This window comes from Haliotis asinina, chromosome 1 (assembly GCF_037392515.1).
Source record: "Haliotis asinina isolate JCU_RB_2024 chromosome 1, JCU_Hal_asi_v2, whole genome shotgun sequence".
In the NCBI taxonomy this organism is placed as follows: Eukaryota; Metazoa; Mollusca; class Gastropoda; order Lepetellida; family Haliotidae; genus Haliotis; species Haliotis asinina.
The window spans coordinates 95,162,386-95,177,676 of NC_090280.1; the positions used below are offsets into that span (position 1 = coordinate 95,162,386).

Here is a 15,291-nt window from a genome sequence, read left to right on the forward strand (position 1 = left end):
CTCGTTTTCGGAAGATCAACTTCACAAACACCCTTGCCCTCTGACGGCTTGGATAGAAATATAAGGAACTTGGCACTTTTACGTAGTCTTCCACAAGAACATTGAACTATTCACCAATGAGAATAGAAAGGGAAAAGGATGAACCAGAAAACCTATACATATGTATATATATACACACGACTATGCGAAGGAACACACTCCTTCTCTGTGCTAGTCTATTATACTGGGTGCTCAAGTTTCAAAATGAAATGCAAATCAGATATGCTATATCCCGGAAAAGCCTTCATATGCGTCTCAACACCAACTCATTCAGAACAGGAAATACTGGAAAGAGACACAAACGGCCATTTGTGAGAAATAATGCATTGCAAAACATCAAAAACTTTCGTGGCCAATATGGGGCTCGAACCCATGACATCCGCGTTATTAGCACGGCGCTCTAACCAACTGAGCTAATCGGCCATCTTAACAACCATGGGAATAATAAGCAAGACATTCGCCTTCCACAAGGCCCTGACAAGCTGAGCTTGTCGGTTAAGCAACATGGTCGACACATGTATGCACGTGTACTGGGCACTTGTCTTTCTGTGCAAATGGATTGCTTACACCACACACGCACACACACATCACACATGTGTCCGCAATACATGGTCACCTCGTTTTCGGAAGATAAGTATCATGCAAAACTTCACAAACACCCTTGCCCTCTGACGGCTTGGATAGAAATATAAGGAACTTGGCACTTTTACGTAGTCTTCCACAAGAACATTGAACTATTCACCAATGAGAATAGAAAGGGAAAAGGATGAACCAGAAAACCTATACATATGTATATATATACACACGACTATGCGAAGGAACACACTCCTTCTCTGTGCTAGTCTATTATACTGGGTGCTCAAGTTTCAAAATGAAATGCAAATCAGATATGCTATATCCCGGAAAAGCCTTCATATGCGTCTCAACACCAACTCATTCAGAACAGGAAATACTGGAAAGAGACACAAACGGCCATTTGTGAGAAATAATGCATTGCAAAACATCAAAAACTTTCGTGGCCAATATGGGGCTCGAACCCATGACATCCGCGTTATTAGCACGGCGCTCTACCCAACTGAGCTAATCGGCCATCTTAACAACCATGGGAATAATAAGCAAGACATTCGCCTTCCACAAGGCCCTGACAAGCTGAGCTTGTCGGTTAAGCAACATGGTCGACACATGTATGCACGTGTACTGGGCACTTGTCTTTCTGTGCAAATGGATTGCTTACACCACACACGCACACACACATCACACATGTGTCCGCAATACATGGTCACCTCGTTTTCGGAAGATAAGTATCATGCAAAACTTCACAAACACCCTTGCCCTCTGACGGCTTGGATAGAAATATAAGGAACTTGGCACTTTTACGTAGTCTTCCACAAGAACATTGAACTATTCACCAATGAGAATAGAAAGGGAAAAGGATGAACCAGAAAACCTATACATATGTATATATATACACACGACTATGCGAAGGAACACACTCCTTCTCTGTGCTAGTCTATTATACTGGGTGCTCAAGTTTCAAAATGAAATGCAAATCAGATATGCTATATCCCGGAAAAGCCTTCATATGCGTCTCAACACCAACTCATTCAGAACAGGAAATACTGGAAAGAGACACAAACGGCCATTTGTGAGAAATAATGCATTGCAAAACATCAAAAACTTTCGTGGCCAATATGGGGCTCGAACCCATGACATCCGCGTTATTAGCACGGCGCTCTAACCAACTGAGCTAATCGGCCATCTTAACAACCATGGGAATAATAAGCAAGACATTCGCCTTCCACAAGGCCCTGACAAGCTGAGCTTGTCGGTTAAGCAACATGGTCGACACATGTATGCACGTGTACTGGGCACTTGTCTTTCTGTGCAAATGGATTGCTTACACCACACACGCACACACACATCACACATGTGTCCGCAATACATGGTCACCTCGTTTTCGGAAGATAAGTATCATGCAAAACTTCACAAACACCCTTGCCCTCTGACGGCTTGGATAGAAATATAAGGAACTTGGCACTTTTACGTAGTCTTCCACAAGAACATTGAACTATTCACCAATGAGAATAGAAAGGGAAAAGGATGAACCAGAAAACCTATACATATGTATATATATACACACGACTATGCGAAGGAACACACTCCTTCTCTGTGCTAGTCTATTATACTGGGTGCTCAAGTTTCAAAATGAAATGCAAATCAGATATGCTATATCCCGGAAAAGCCTTCATATGCGTCTCAACACCAACTCATTCAGAACAGGAAATACTGGAAAGAGACACAAACGGCCATTTGTGAGAAATAATGCATTGCAAAACATCAAAAACTTTCGTGGCCAATATGGGGCTCGAACCCATGACATCCGCGTTATTAGCACGGCGCTCTAACCAACTGAGCTAATCGGCCATCTCAACAACCATGGGAATAATAAGCAAGACATTCGCCTTCCACAAGGCCCTGACAAGCTGAGCTTGTCGGTTAAGCAACATGGTCGACACATGTATGCACGTGTACTGGGCACTTGTCTTTCTGTGCAAATGGATTGCTTACACCACACACGCACACACACATCACACATGTGTCCGCAATACATGGTCACCTCTTTTTCGGAAGATCAACTTCACAAACACCCTTGCCCTCTGACGGCTTGGATAGAAATATAAGGAACTTGGCGCTTTTACGTAGTCTTCCACAAGAACATTGAACTATTCACCAATGAGAATAGAAAGGGAAAAGGATGAACCAGAAAACCTATACATATGTATATACAGTATGGTTCAAAATTATTGAGAATAGCTAAAGCATTTCATATTATTAAACGAGAACAAATCAGATAAAATTGAATGTATTGTGAAAGTGAACTGACCTTTTCATGTTGTGTAGGTAACAATTTAATATTTTATCAAGTCTCCTTGAGCTTCACGGCACAGTCTAAGACGGGTAGGCATACTTCCTATCAGAGAGGTTAGTGTCTCGTGAGTTATGCTGTCCCAGTATAGGACCACTTCTCTCTTCATGTCTTCAATTTTTGTCAACCCCTTTTGATTCACACATTCCTTCATCATCCCCCAAGTGTTCTCAATGGGATTTAAGTCAGGACTATATGCAGGAAATGGTAATGCAGTCACATTTTTCTCCTGAAACCACTGCTTGGCATGTTTTGCGGTGTGTTTAGGATCATTATCTTGCTGCAAAATCCAGTCATTTCCATAAAACACATGTGCACTTGGAAGGAGAAAATTATCTAATATGTTAGTGTAGCGTTGACTTGTCAGATTTCCCTCAAACACACGCAGCGGGGTCGTTCCTAATAAGGATATCCCTCCCCATACATGAAACTTTGGGCTGTATTTAGGTCGTCGATACAACGGTGCTGACGCAGACTTTGTCCATATTTTCACATTACTGGGATATACCCATATTGAGCTTTCATCAGTAAAAATCACATTTTCTCAGTCAAAGTTTTCATGTGCCAAACACCACTCAATACGCCTGTCTTTATGTTCTTGTTTCATGAGAGGAGAAGGAATTCCAGTCTTTTTCTCCCATCCAAGATCAATCAAATTTCTTCTAACTGTAGATTTTGATACAACTGTTGATCCCCTTTCTATCATTTCATACCTGATGTTGGAGATGCTTGCCCTTTGCTTTTTAGACGCTAAAATTCCCAGCCGGACGCGATCTGAGAAGTCCAATTTTCTGGGTCTCCCTGCTCCTTTCTGGTGCCCAAAATCCTTTCCCTCTTTAAAATTCTTCCTAATCCTATACACAGTAGAAAGAGGAGTTCCTGTTCTCTCTGCCAATGTATTTACATCATCAATTCCTTGATTACACAACTCAAAAATCAACCTTCTTTTATCTTCAGCAGACATTGTTGACAGTGCTGAGGAAAATGACGTCTGCTACAAATTCAGGGGGGGTAACTCAAATTGTACTATACTCAGTAGGCCAAGATGAGTTACCTCCCTTATACCATTACTTAGTTTTAAGTATCAGTGAATCAGTTGAGGTGTTAAGATAGCTCAAAGTAAGAAGAAAAATTCTCAATAATTATGAACCAGACTATATATACACACGACTATGCGAAGGAACACACTCCTTCTCTGTGCTAGTCTATTATACTGGGTGCTCAAGTTTCAAAATGAAATGCAAATCAGCTATGCTATATCCCGGAAAAGCCTTCATATGTGTCTCAACACCAACTCATTCAGAACAGGAAATACTGGAAAGAGACACAAACGGCCATTTGTGAGAAATAATGCATTGCAAAACATCAAAAACTTTCGTGGCCAATATGGGTCTCGAACCCATGACATCCGCGTTATTAGCACGGCGCTCTAACCAACTGAGCTAATCGGCCATCTTAACAACCATGGGAATAATAAGCAAGACATTCGCCTTCCACAAGGCCCTGACAAGCTGAGCTTGTCGGTTAAGCAACATGGTCGACACATGTATGCACGTGTACTGGGCACTTGTCTTTCTGTGCAAATGGATTGCTTACACCACACACGCACACACACATCACACATGTGTCCGCAATACATGGTCACCTCGTTTTCGGAAGATAAGTATCATGCAAAACTTCACAAACACCCTTGCCCTCTGACGGCTTGGATAGAAATATAAGGAACTTGGCACTTTTACGTAGTCTTCCACAAGAACATTGAACTATTCACCAATGAGAATAGAAAGGGAAAAGGATGAACCAGAAAACCTATACATATGTATATATATACACACGACTATGCGAAGGAACACACTCCTTCTCTGTGCTAGTCTATTATACTGGGTGCTCAAGTTTCAAAATGAAATGCAAATCAGATATGCTATATCCCGGAAAAGCCTTCATATGCGTCTCAACACCAACTCATTCAGAACAGGAAATACTGGAAAGAGACACAAACGGCCATTTGTGAGAAATAATGCATTGCAAAACATCAAAAACTTTCGTGGCCAATATGGGGCTCGAACCCATGACATCCGCATTATTAGCACGGCGCTCTAACCAACTGAGCTAATCGGCCATCTTAACAACCATGGGAATAATAAGCAAGACATTCGCCTTCCACAAGGCCCTGACAAGCTGAGCTTGTCGGTTAAGCAACATGGTCGACACATGTATGCACGTGTACTGGGCACTTGTCTTTCTGTGCAAATGGATTGCTTACACCACACACGCACACACACATCACACATGTGTCCGCAATACATGGTCACCTCTTTTTCGGAAGATAAGTATCATGCAAAACTTCACAAACACCCTTGCCCTCTGACGGCTTGGATAGAAATATAAGGAACTTGGCACTTTTACGTAGTCTTCCACAAGAACATTGAACTATTCACCAATGAGAATAGAAAGGGAAAAGGATGAACCAGAAAACCTATACATATGTATATATATACACACGACTATGCGAAGGAACACACTTCTTCTCTGTGCTAGTCTATTATACTGGGTGCTCAAGTTTCAAAATGAAATGCAAATCAGATATGCTATATCCCGGAAAAGCCTTCATATGCGTCTCAACACCAACTCATTCAGAACAGGAAATACTGGAAAGAGACACAAACGGCCATTTGTGAGAAATAATGCATTGCAAAACATCAAAAACTTTCGTGGCCAATATGGGGCTCGAACCCATGACATCCGCGTTATTAGCACGGCGCTCTAACCAACTGAGCTAATCGGCCATCTTAACAACCATGGGAATAATAAGCAAGACATTCGCCTTCCACAAGGCCCTGACAAGCTGAGCTTGTCGGTTAAGCAACATGGTCGACACATGTATGCACGTGTACTGGGCACTTGTCTTTCTGTGCAAATGGATTGCTTACACCACACACGCACACACACATCACACATGTGTCCGCAATACATGGTCACCTCGTTTTTGGAAGATCAACTTCACAAACACCCTTGCCCTCTGACGGCTTGGATAGAAATATAAGGAACTTGGCACTTTTACGTAGTCTTCCACAAGAACATTGAACTATTCACCAATGAGAATAGAAAGGGAAAAGGATGAACCAGAAAACCTATACATATGTATATATATACACACGACTATGCGAAGGAACACACTCCTTCTCTGTGCTAGTCTATTATACTGGGTGCTCAAGTTTCAAAATGAAATGCAAATCAGATATGCTATATCCCGGAAAAGCCTTCATATGCGTCTCAACACCAACTCATTCAGAACAGGAAATACTGGAAAGAGACACAAACGGCCATTTGTGAGAAATAATGCATTGCAAAACATCAAAAACTTTCGTGGCCAATATGGGGCTCGAACCCATGACATCCGCATTATTAGCACGGCGCTCTAACCAACTGAGCTAATCGGCCATCTTAACAACCATGGGAATAATAAGCAAGACATTCGCCTTCCACAAGGCCCTGACAAGCTGAGCTTGTCGGTTAAGCAACATGGTCGACACATGTATGCACGTGTACTGGGCACTTGTCTTTCTGTGCAAATGGATTGCTTACACCACACACGCACACACACATCACACATGTGTCCGCAATACATGGTCACCTCGTTTTCGGAAGATAAGTATCATGCAAAACTTCACAAACACCCTTGCCCTCTGACGGCTTGGATAGAAATATAAGGAACTTGGCACTTTTACGTAGTCTTCCACAAGAACATTGAACTATTCACCAATGAGAATAGAAAGGGAAAAGGATGAACCAGAAAACCTATACATATGTATATATATACACACGACTATGCGAAGGAACACACTTCTTCTCTGTGCTAGTCAATTATACTGGGTGCTCAAGTTTCAAAATGAAATGCAAATCAGATATGCTATATCCCGGAAAAGCCTTCATATGCGTCTCAACACCAACTCATTCAGAACAGGAAATACTGGAAAGAGACACAAACGGCCATTTGTGAGAAATAATGCATTGCAAAACATCAAAAACTTTCGTGGCCAATATGGGGCTCGAACCCATGACATCCGCGTTATTAGCACGGCGCTCTACCCAACTGAGCTAATCGGCCATCTTAACAACCATGGGAATAATAAGCAAGACATTCGCCTTCCACAAGGCCCTGACAAGCTGAGCTTGTCGGTTAAGCAACATGGTCGACACATGTATGCACGTGTACTGGGCACTTGTCTTTCTGTGCAAATGGATTGCTTACACCACACACGCACACACACATCACACATGTGTCCGCAATACATGGTCACCTCGTTTTCGGAAGATAAGTATCATGCAAAACTTCACAAACACCCTTGCCCTCTGACGGCTTGGATAGAAATATAAGGAACTTGGCACTTTTACGTAGTCTTCCACAAGAACATTGAACTATTCACCAATGAGAATAGAAAGGGAAAAGGATGAACCAGAAAACCTATACATATGTATATATATACACACGACTATGCGAAGGAACACACTCCTTCTCTGTGCTAGTCTATTATACTGGGTGCTCAAGTTTCAAAATGAAATGCAAATCAGATATGCTATATCCCGGAAAAGCCTTCATATGCGTCTCAACACCAACTCATTCAGAACAGGAAATACTGGAAAGAGACACAAACGGCCATTTGTGAGAAATAATGCATTGCAAAACATCAAAAACTTTCGTGGCCAATATGGGGCTCGAACCCATGACATCCGCGTTATTAGCACGGCGCTCTAACCAACTGAGCTAATCGGCCATCTTAACAACCATGGGAATAATAAGCAAGACATTCGCCTTCCACAAGGCCCTGACAAGCTGAGCTTGTCGGTTAAGCAACATGGTCGACACATGTATGCACGTGTACTGGGCACTTGTCTTTCTGTGCAAATGGATTGCTTACACCACACACGCACACACACATCACACATGTGTCCGCAATACATGGTCACCTCGTTTTCGGAAGATAAGTATCATGCAAAACTTCACAAACACCCTTGCCCTCTGACGGCTTGGATAGAAATATAAGGAACTTGGCACTTTTACGTAGTCTTCCACAAGAACATTGAACTATTCACCAATGAGAATAGAAAGGGAAAAGGATGAACCAGAAAACCTATACATATGTATATATATACACACGACTATGCGAAGGAACACACTCCTTCTCTGTGCTAGTCTATTATACTGGGTGCTCAAGTTTCAAAATGAAATGCAAATCAGATATGCTATATCCCGGAAAAGCCTTCATATGCGTCTCAACACCAACTCATTCAGAACAGGAAATACTGGAAAGAGACACAAACGGCCATTTGTGAGAAATAATGCATTGCAAAACATCAAAAACTTTCGTGGCCAATATGGGGCTCGAACCCATGACATCCGCGTTATTAGCACGGCGCTCTAACCAACTGAGCTAATCGGCCATCTTAACAACCATGGGAATAATAAGCAAGACATTCGCCTTCCACAAGGCCCTGACAAGCTGAGCTTGTCGGTTAAGCAACATGGTCGACACATGTATGCACGTGTACTGGGCACTTGTCTTTCTGTGCAAATGGATTGCTTACACCACACACGCACACACACATCACACATGTGTCCGCAATACATGGTCACCTCGTTTTCGGAAGATAAGTATCATGCAAAACTTCACAAACACCCTTGCCCTCTGACGGCTTGGATAGAAATATAAGGAACTTGGCACTTTTACGTAGTCTTCCACAAGAACATTGAACTATTCACCAATGAGAATAGAAAGGGAAAAGGATGAACCAGAAAACCTATACATATGTATATATATACACACGACTATGCGAAGGAACACACTCCTTCTCTGTGCTAGTCTATTATACTGGGTGCTCAAGTTTCAAAATGAAATGCAAATCAGATATGCTATATCCCGGAAAAGCCTTCATATGCGTCTCAACACCAACTCATTCAGAACAGGAAATACTGGAAAGAGACACAAACGGCCATTTGTGAGAAATAATGCATTGCAAAACATCAAAAACTTTCGTGGCCAATATGGGGCTCGAACCCATGACATCCGCGTTATTAGCACGGCGCTCTAACCAACTGAGCTAATCGGCCATCTTAACAACCATGGGAATAATAAGCAAGACATTCGCCTTCCACAAGGCCCTGACAAGCTGAGCTTGTCGGTTAAGCAACATGGTCGACACATGTATGCACGTGTACTGGGCACTTGTCTTTCTGTGCAAATGGATTGCTTACACCACACACGCACACACACATCACACATGTGTCCGCAATACATGGTCACCTCGTTTTCGGAAGATAAGTATCATGCAAAACTTCACAAACACCCTTGCCCTCTGACGGCTTGGATAGAAATATAAGGAACTTGGCACTTTTACGTAGTCTTCCACAAGAACATTGAACTATTCACCAATGAGAATAGAAAGGGAAAAGGATGAACCAGAAAACCTATACATATGTATATATATACACACGACTATGCGAAGGAACACACTCCTTCTCTGTGCTAGTCTATTATACTGGGTGCTCAAGTTTCAAAATGAAATGCAAATCAGATATGCTATATCCCGGAAAAGCCTTCATATGCGTCTCAACACCAACTCATTCAGAACAGGAAATACTGGAAAGAGACACAAACGGCCATTTGTGAGAAATAATGCATTGCAAAACATCAAAAACTTTCGTGGCCAATATGGGGCTCGAACCCATGACATCCGCGTTATTAGCACGGCGCTCTAACCAACTGAGCTAATCGGCCATCTCAACAACCATGGGAATAATAAGCAAGACATTCGCCTTCCACAAGGCCCTGACAAGCTGAGCTTGTCGGTTAAGCAACATGGTCGACACATGTATGCACGTGTACTGGGCACTTGTCTTTCTGTGCAAATGGATTGCTTACACCACACACGCACACACACATCACACATGTGTCCGCAATACATGGTCACCTCTTTTTCGGAAGATCAACTTCACAAACACCCTTGCCCTCTGACGGCTTGGATAGAAATATAAGGAACTTGGCGCTTTTACGTAGTCTTCCACAAGAACATTGAACTATTCACCAATGAGAATAGAAAGGGAAAAGGATGAACCAGAAAACCTATACATATGTATATACAGTATGGTTCAAAATTATTGAGAATAGCTAAAGCATTTCATATTATTAAACGAGAACAAATCAGATAAAATTGAATGTATTGTGAAAGTGAACTGACCTTTTCATGTTGTGTAGGTAACAATTTAATATTTTATCAAGTCTCCTTGAGCTTCACGGCACAGTCTAAGACGGGTAGGCATACTTCCTATCAGAGAGGTTAGTGTCTCGTGAGTTATGCTGTCCCAGTATAGGACCACTTCTCTCTTCATGTCTTCAATTTTTGTCAACCCCTTTTGATTCACACATTCCTTCATCATCCCCCAAGTGTTCTCAATGGGATTTAAGTCAGGACTATATGCAGGAAATGGTAATGCAGTCACATTTTTCTCCTGAAACCACTGCTTGGCATGTTTTGCGGTGTGTTTAGGATCATTATCTTGCTGCAAAATCCAGTCATTTCCATAAAACACATGTGCACTTGGAAGGAGAAAATTATCTAATATGTTAGTGTAGCGTTGACTTGTCAGATTTCCCTCAAACACACGCAGCGGGGTCGTTCCTAATAAGGATATCCCTCCCCATACATGAAACTTTGGGCTGTATTTAGGTCGTCGATACAACGGTGCTGACGCAGACTTTGTCCATATTTTCACATTACTGGGATATACCCATATTGAGCTTTCATCAGTAAAAATCACATTTTCTCAGTCAAAGTTTTCATGTGCCAAACACCACTCAATACGCCTGTCTTTATGTTCTTGTTTCATGAGAGGAGAAGGAATTCCAGTCTTTTTCTCCCATCCAAGATCAATCAAATTTCTTCTAACTGTAGATTTTGATACAACTGTTGATCCCCTTTCTATCATTTCATACCTGATGTTGGAGATGCTTGCCCTTTGCTTTTTAGACGCTAAAATTCCCAGCCGGACGCGATCTGAGAAGTCCAATTTTCTGGGTCTCCCTGCTCCTTTCTGGTGCCCAAAATCCTTTCCCTCTTTAAAATTCTTCCTAATCCTATACACAGTAGAAAGAGGAGTTCCTGTTCTCTCTGCCAATGTATTTACATCATCAATTCCTTGATTACACAACTCAAAAATCAACCTTCTTTTATCTTCAGCAGACATTGTTGACAGTGCTGAGGAAAATGACGTCTGCTACAAATTCAGGGGGGGTAACTCAAATTGTACTATACTCAGTAGGCCAAGATGAGTTACCTCCCTTATACCATTACTTAGTTTTAAGTATCAGTGAATCAGTTGAGGTGTTAAGATAGCTCAAAGTAAGAAGAAAAATTCTCAATAATTATGAACCAGACTATATATACACACGACTATGCGAAGGAACACACTCCTTCTCTGTGCTAGTCTATTATACTGGGTGCTCAAGTTTCAAAATGAAATGCAAATCAGCTATGCTATATCCCGGAAAAGCCTTCATATGTGTCTCAACACCAACTCATTCAGAACAGGAAATACTGGAAAGAGACACAAACGGCCATTTGTGAGAAATAATGCATTGCAAAACATCAAAAACTTTCGTGGCCAATATGGGTCTCGAACCCATGACATCCGCGTTATTAGCACGGCGCTCTAACCAACTGAGCTAATCGGCCATCTTAACAACCATGGGAATAATAAGCAAGACATTCGCCTTCCACAAGGCCCTGACAAGCTGAGCTTGTCGGTTAAGCAACATGGTCGACACATGTATGCACGTGTACTGGGCACTTGTCTTTCTGTGCAAATGGATTGCTTACACCACACACGCACACACACATCACACATGTGTCCGCAATACATGGTCACCTCGTTTTCGGAAGATAAGTATCATGCAAAACTTCACAAACACCCTTGCCCTCTGACGGCTTGGATAGAAATATAAGGAACTTGGCACTTTTACGTAGTCTTCCACAAGAACATTGAACTATTCACCAATGAGAATAGAAAGGGAAAAGGATGAACCAGAAAACCTATACATATGTATATATATACACACGACTATGCGAAGGAACACACTCCTTCTCTGTGCTAGTCTATTATACTGGGTGCTCAAGTTTCAAAATGAAATGCAAATCAGATATGCTATATCCCGGAAAAGCCTTCATATGCGTCTCAACACCAACTCATTCAGAACAGGAAATACTGGAAAGAGACACAAACGGCCATTTGTGAGAAATAATGCATTGCAAAACATCAAAAACTTTCGTGGCCAATATGGGGCTCGAACCCATGACATCCGCCTTATTAGCACGGCGCTCTAACCAACTGAGCTAATCGGCCATCTTAACAACCATGGGAATAATAAGCAAGACATTCGCCTTCCACAAGGCCCTGACAAGCTGAGCTTGTCGGTTAAGCAACATGGTCGACACATGTATGCACGTGTACTGGGCACTTGTCTTTCTGTGCAAATGGATTGCTTACACCACACACGCACACACACATCACACATGTGTCCGCAATACATGGTCACCTCTTTTTCGGAAGATAAGTATCATGCAAAACTTCACAAACACCCTTGCCCTCTGACGGCTTGGATAGAAATATAAGGAACTTGGCACTTTTACGTAGTCTTCCACAAGAACATTGAACTATTCACCAATGAGAATAGAAAGGGAAAAGGATGAACCAGAAAACCTATACATATGTATATATATACACACGACTATGCGAAGGAACACACTTCTTCTCTGTGCTAGTCTATTATACTGGGTGCTCAAGTTTCAAAATGAAATGCAAATCAGATATGCTATATCCCGGAAAAGCCTTCATATGCGTCTCAACACCAACTCATTCAGAACAGGAAATACTGGAAAGAGACACAAACGGCCATTTGTGAGAAATAATGCATTGCAAAACATCAAAAACTTTCGTGGCCAATATGGGGCTCGAACCCATGACATCCGCGTTATTAGCACGGCGCTCTAACCAACTGAGCTAATCGGCCATCTTAACAACCATGGGAATAATAAGCAAGACATTCGCCTTCCACAAGGCCCTGACAAGCTGAGCTTGTCGGTTAAGCAACATGGTCGACACATGTATGCACGTGTACTGGGCACTTGTCTTTCTGTGCAAATGGATTGCTTACACCACACACGCACACACACATCACACATGTGTCCGCAATACATGGTCACCTCGTTTTTGGAAGATCAACTTCACAAACACCCTTGCCCTCTGACGGCTTGGATAGAAATATAAGGAACTTGGCACTTTTACGTAGTCTTCCACAAGAACATTGAACTATTCACCAATGAGAATAGAAAGGGAAAAGGATGAACCAGAAAACCTATACATATGTATATATATACACACGACTATGCGAAGGAACACACTCCTTCTCTGTGCTAGTCTATTATACTGGGTGCTCAAGTTTCAAAATGAAATGCAAATCAGATATGCTATATCCCGGAAAAGCCTTCATATGCGTCTCAACACCAACTCATTCAGAACAGGAAATACTGGAAAGAGACACAAACGGCCATTTGTGAGAAATAATGCATTGCAAAACATCAAAAACTTTCGTGGCCAATATGGGGCTCGAACCCATGACATCCGCATTATTAGCACGGCGCTCTAACCAACTGAGCTAATCGGCCATCTTAACAACCATGGGAATAATAAGCAAGACATTCGCCTTCCACAAGGCCCTGACAAGCTGAGCTTGTCGGTTAAGCAACATGGTCGACACATGTATGCACGTGTACTGGGCACTTGTCTTTCTGTGCAAATGGATTGCTTACACCACACACGCACACACACATCACACATGTGTCCGCAATACATGGTCACCTCGTTTTCGGAAGATAAGTATCATGCAAAACTTCACAAACACCCTTGCCCTCTGACGGCTTGGATAGAAATATAAGGAACTTGGCACTTTTACGTAGTCTTCCACAAGAACATTGAACTATTCACCAATGAGAATAGAAAGGGAAAAGGATGAACCAGAAAACCTATACATATGTATATATATACACACGACTATGCGAAGGAACACACTCCTTCTCTGTGCTAGTCTATTATACTGGGTGCTCAAGTTTCAAAATGAAATGCAAATCAGATATGCTATATCCCGGAAAAGCCTTCATATGCGTCTCAACACCAACTCATTCAGAACAGGAAATACTGGAAAGAGACACAAACGGCCATTTGTGAGAAATAATGCATTGCAAAACATCAAAAACTTTCGTGGCCAATATGGGGCTCGAACCCATGACATCCGCGTTATTAGCACGGCGCTCTACCCAACTGAGCTAATCGGCCATCTTAACAACCATGGGAATAATAAGCAAGACATTCGCCTTCCACAAGGCCCTGACAAGCTGAGCTTGTCGGTTAAGCAACATGGTCGACACATGTATGCACGTGTACTGGGCACTTGTCTTTCTGTGCAAATGGATTGCTTACACCACACACGCACACACACATCACACATGTGTCCGCAATACATGGTCACCTCGTTTTCGGAAGATAAGTATCATGCAAAACTTCACAAACACCCTTGCCCTCTGACGGCTTGGATAGAAATATAAGGAACTTGGCACTTTTACGTAGTCTTCCACAAGAACATTGAACTATTCACCAATGAGAATAGAAAGGGAAAAGGATGAACCAGAAAACCTATACATATGTATATATATACACACGACTATGCGAAGGAACACACTCCTTCTCTGTGCTAGTCTATTATACTGGGTGCTCAAGTTTCAAAATGAAATGCAAATCAGATATGCTATATCCCGGAAAAGCCTTCATATGCGTCTCAACACCAACTCATTCAGAACAGGAAATACTGGAAAGAGACACAAACGGCCATTTGTGAGAAATAATGCATTGCAAAACATCAAAAACTTTCGTGGCCAATATGGGGCTCGAACCCATGACATCCGCGTTATTAGCACGGCGCTCTAACCAACTGAGCTAATCGGCCATCTTAACAACCATGGGAATAATAAGCAAGACATTCGCCTTCCACAAGGCCCTGACAAGCTGAGCTTGTCGGTTAAGCAACATGGTCGACACATGTATGCACGTGTACTGGGCACTTGTCTTTCTGTGCAAATGGATTGCTTACACCACACACGCACACACACATCACACATGTGTCCGCAATACATGGTCACCTCGTTTTCGGAAGATAAGTATCATGCAAAACTTCACAAACACCCTTGCCCTCTGACGGCTTGGATAGAAATATAAGGAA

General features: G+C 42.2%; 19 non-coding genes across 19 annotated transcripts; all 19 read right to left on the reverse strand.

The window, feature by feature from the left end:
• Nucleotides 1-388: 388 nt before the first annotated feature.
• On the reverse strand, nucleotides 389-462 carry Trnai-aau (transfer RNA isoleucine (anticodon AAU)). Its single transcript has one exon. It is a non-coding gene; the product is annotated as a tRNA-Ile (tRNA).
• A 593-nt stretch (nucleotides 463-1,055) lies between these two features.
• On the reverse strand, nucleotides 1,056-1,129 carry Trnai-aau (transfer RNA isoleucine (anticodon AAU)). Its single transcript has one exon. It is a non-coding gene; the product is annotated as a tRNA-Ile (tRNA).
• A 593-nt stretch (nucleotides 1,130-1,722) lies between these two features.
• On the reverse strand, nucleotides 1,723-1,796 carry Trnai-aau (transfer RNA isoleucine (anticodon AAU)). Its single transcript has one exon. It is a non-coding gene; the product is annotated as a tRNA-Ile (tRNA).
• A 593-nt stretch (nucleotides 1,797-2,389) lies between these two features.
• Nucleotides 2,390-2,463, reverse strand: Trnai-aau (transfer RNA isoleucine (anticodon AAU)). The gene has a single exon. It is a non-coding gene; the product is annotated as a tRNA-Ile (tRNA).
• A 1,880-nt stretch (nucleotides 2,464-4,343) lies between these two features.
• Nucleotides 4,344-4,417, reverse strand: Trnai-aau (transfer RNA isoleucine (anticodon AAU)). Its single transcript has one exon. It is a non-coding gene; the product is annotated as a tRNA-Ile (tRNA).
• A 593-nt stretch (nucleotides 4,418-5,010) lies between these two features.
• On the reverse strand, nucleotides 5,011-5,084 carry Trnai-aau (transfer RNA isoleucine (anticodon AAU)). The gene has a single exon. It is a non-coding gene; the product is annotated as a tRNA-Ile (tRNA).
• Nucleotides 5,085-5,677: 593 nt separating this feature from the next.
• Nucleotides 5,678-5,751, reverse strand: Trnai-aau (transfer RNA isoleucine (anticodon AAU)). The gene has a single exon. It is a non-coding gene; the product is annotated as a tRNA-Ile (tRNA).
• Nucleotides 5,752-6,332: 581 nt separating this feature from the next.
• Nucleotides 6,333-6,406, reverse strand: Trnai-aau (transfer RNA isoleucine (anticodon AAU)). Its single transcript has one exon. It is a non-coding gene; the product is annotated as a tRNA-Ile (tRNA).
• Nucleotides 6,407-6,999: 593 nt separating this feature from the next.
• Nucleotides 7,000-7,073, reverse strand: Trnai-aau (transfer RNA isoleucine (anticodon AAU)). The gene has a single exon. It is a non-coding gene; the product is annotated as a tRNA-Ile (tRNA).
• Nucleotides 7,074-7,666: 593 nt separating this feature from the next.
• Trnai-aau (transfer RNA isoleucine (anticodon AAU)) lies at nucleotides 7,667-7,740 on the reverse strand. Its single transcript has one exon. It is a non-coding gene; the product is annotated as a tRNA-Ile (tRNA).
• A 593-nt stretch (nucleotides 7,741-8,333) lies between these two features.
• Trnai-aau (transfer RNA isoleucine (anticodon AAU)) lies at nucleotides 8,334-8,407 on the reverse strand. The gene has a single exon. It is a non-coding gene; the product is annotated as a tRNA-Ile (tRNA).
• Nucleotides 8,408-9,000: 593 nt separating this feature from the next.
• Nucleotides 9,001-9,074, reverse strand: Trnai-aau (transfer RNA isoleucine (anticodon AAU)). Its single transcript has one exon. It is a non-coding gene; the product is annotated as a tRNA-Ile (tRNA).
• Nucleotides 9,075-9,667: 593 nt separating this feature from the next.
• Trnai-aau (transfer RNA isoleucine (anticodon AAU)) lies at nucleotides 9,668-9,741 on the reverse strand. Its single transcript has one exon. It is a non-coding gene; the product is annotated as a tRNA-Ile (tRNA).
• A 1,880-nt stretch (nucleotides 9,742-11,621) lies between these two features.
• Nucleotides 11,622-11,695, reverse strand: Trnai-aau (transfer RNA isoleucine (anticodon AAU)). The gene has a single exon. It is a non-coding gene; the product is annotated as a tRNA-Ile (tRNA).
• A 593-nt stretch (nucleotides 11,696-12,288) lies between these two features.
• On the reverse strand, nucleotides 12,289-12,362 carry Trnai-aau (transfer RNA isoleucine (anticodon AAU)). Its single transcript has one exon. It is a non-coding gene; the product is annotated as a tRNA-Ile (tRNA).
• Nucleotides 12,363-12,955: 593 nt separating this feature from the next.
• Nucleotides 12,956-13,029, reverse strand: Trnai-aau (transfer RNA isoleucine (anticodon AAU)). Its single transcript has one exon. It is a non-coding gene; the product is annotated as a tRNA-Ile (tRNA).
• A 581-nt stretch (nucleotides 13,030-13,610) lies between these two features.
• On the reverse strand, nucleotides 13,611-13,684 carry Trnai-aau (transfer RNA isoleucine (anticodon AAU)). The gene has a single exon. It is a non-coding gene; the product is annotated as a tRNA-Ile (tRNA).
• A 593-nt stretch (nucleotides 13,685-14,277) lies between these two features.
• Trnai-aau (transfer RNA isoleucine (anticodon AAU)) lies at nucleotides 14,278-14,351 on the reverse strand. The gene has a single exon. It is a non-coding gene; the product is annotated as a tRNA-Ile (tRNA).
• A 593-nt stretch (nucleotides 14,352-14,944) lies between these two features.
• Nucleotides 14,945-15,018, reverse strand: Trnai-aau (transfer RNA isoleucine (anticodon AAU)). Its single transcript has one exon. It is a non-coding gene; the product is annotated as a tRNA-Ile (tRNA).
• Between the last annotated feature and the right edge of the window lie 273 nt (nucleotides 15,019-15,291).